Genomic DNA, 2777 nt, shown 5'->3' with positions numbered 1-2777 from the left:
TATAAATAAACGCCCTAAAACATAATTATATTCTAATATAAATCTTAGAACGTCATTCAAATTTAAGTGATCAATTAAATTAATGATAAAATTTTTGAAAAAGTCTAGGAGACCAACAACTTTATCAAATTCTGGTCAGCATGTAACTAGTAAAAAAGAGTGAGTTATTGGATGAAATCTCACACTAATCTCACACCATTAAAAATCTCATTGATAACAATTTAATAACTATAAATCTCAAAAGTTACTGCCTCTAGCATTCCTCAAAATTTTAAATGCCGAGAAGGCGAGAACAACCAAACAAACATACGAGGATTAAAAAGTGCCTCCAAAGCTAAAATGAAGTTTAACAAATCACTCTATGTTTGGTTGGAAGGAAAGAAATAGAAAGGAAAGAAATAGAAAGAAAAGAAAAGAAAGAAAAGAAATTGAGTGAATTTTTATTTTCCTTAGATGTGTTTGGATGAAAGGAAAATAAGAAGGAAAGAAATGTTATAAAAAGACAATTTTATCCTTGTATTATAAAATACATTGAAAAAAGTAAAGGGGTAATATTGGAAGTTGTGAGAGAAAATAAGTTTTCCCTCCCTTTTTTTTCTTCTCCAATTTCTCTTCATAACCAAACAATGAAAAATGATCATTTTCCTTCTTCTTTTCTTTCCTCCATTTTCTTTCTTTCCATTTTCTCTTCAAACAAACATAAAAAAGATCAACCTTGTTCTAATAACGCAAAAGAAAAAGATGATTAGCCGCAATATGAGCCAAGAAAGTGCAAAGAATCCAAAGAACACACTTGCACCACATTCTCTTTTAGAATATTTGAAAACCTTCGCAGCTTCCATGGATACATCACTTGCATCATGAATGGCAAGTATTGTGGAACCAATTCTGAAGAAACTATAAGCATAACCGTAAGTTATTAACATCTATCTTTTGATTATCTACAGACTAACAAAACTCAATTTATGTTATCATAAAATAAGCTTTAACACAATTTTCAACACCTTTAACAAAGCGATCACAAAAATTAACATGTTTCAATAAAGATTAATAAGATTTTCAATTCAATTTTAACAAGGTCAGCACAATAACTTTTCAACACAAAATTTAAGAAAGATTAGCAATATTTTCACTTTTCAGCACAAAGTTTAACAAAAAAAAAAAACAACAATAAATCAATAACAAAGTTATCAATTTATCATCAAGCAGTAATAGAGTTATCATTTATCAGTTTATCATTAAGTACTAAGTAGTAACAGAGTTATCAATTTATCATCAAGCAATGAGTACCGAACATTCGAGCAATTACCTTCAGCGAGGGCAGGGAGCAGAAATTTGAGGGAAAGCAGTTGAACGCGTCGGACGACCGCGAGCTAGCGATGAACACGATGACGGACGATGAGCAAAGAGCTGTGGAACAGGACTGGAGACGCAAACGCTGGCGAACGAGGGGAGGGCCTTCAAGCACGACGAATCAGGAAGATTGGAGAACGACCACGACGAACCTGGTGGCGATCTTGAGCGCGAAGGTCGGCGACAGTGAGACAGATGGCGGCGCGATGGAGGCTAAGGTTTTCAGAAGCTTTCAAGATAGAGCGTGAGAACCTTTCATAAACCCTTTTTCTTTTTCGAAGAAATTACCATTTGTATCCATGAAAGATACAAACGCTGTCAAATGTATCCATATAAGAATAAAACGACAATTGTACCCACGGAAGATAGCTTTCGTGTGCCAAGAATACCCTAATGGACCAATTTTGTAACCATCATCCGGGTACTCTTGGCACATGGAAGCCATCTTCCGTGGTTATAATTGTCGTTTTATTCTTATATGGATACATTTGTCAGCATCTGTATCTTTTATTGGTACAAATGGTAATTTATTCTTCTTTTTCTTTAAATGGAATTGCAAAACGGCATCGAGGAAGACGAAGACCACTGACGGCAAGCTCGAGGAAGATGAAGACCACTGACAGCGAGCTCGAGGAAGACGCAGTGACGCACTAATTGTTGAATGACGAAGAAGCGCGGACGATCGGATGAAGACACGGTGGTCCTTGAATGCAACGAACGGCGACACACTCCTTGCGGCGGTGGGGGAGACCACTGTAACCTTGCTTTTTTTATGACTTAAATAAACTAAACAAAGAAAAACAAAACAAAGGAACTGCTTAAATAGAGGGACAGTCCCGTTTAAGACTACTCTTAAACTCCTCCCAAGATGAAGGAAGCTCCACATGAGAAAGTTGTAACTTCATCGCCATCTTTGCCATAGTGTCTACCACTGAGTTTGCATCTCTCATAATCAAACAAAAGTCAACACGCCAATTCCAATGCATGATATCTCTTATTTTGAGCACCAATGGATCAATAAACCCAAAATCATCTTGGTGATTAGTAACAAGATTAAACGCTTCCACACAATCCGTCTCACAAATAACATCTCGTTGACCCACATCCCAGGCTAAGAGATATCCTCTCCAAATAGCAAACAATTTTCCTTGAAGAATACTATTACTCTCAATCATTCCCAAACACCCCATTTGCCAATTCCCATTACAATCTCTAATAACACAAGCAAAACCAACACTATCACCGGAACCAGGATAACTAGCATCACAATTAATCTTGAAAGTACCAATGGATGGGGATTCCAAAAACTATTTAGAGTATAGAGAAGGGACATACGTTGTAATTCAAAAATATTCCTAAGCTCCTTCTCTGAAGTTATTGCCAGACAAATCACTTTTTTCGGAGGCCAAGTTTCGTGAGGATTA

This window comes from Arachis ipaensis, chromosome B03, assembly GCF_000816755.2.
Source record: "Arachis ipaensis cultivar K30076 chromosome B03, Araip1.1, whole genome shotgun sequence".
Classification (NCBI taxonomy): Eukaryota; Viridiplantae; Streptophyta; class Magnoliopsida; order Fabales; family Fabaceae; genus Arachis; species Arachis ipaensis.
Note: the sequence above shows the minus strand (reverse complement) of the source record.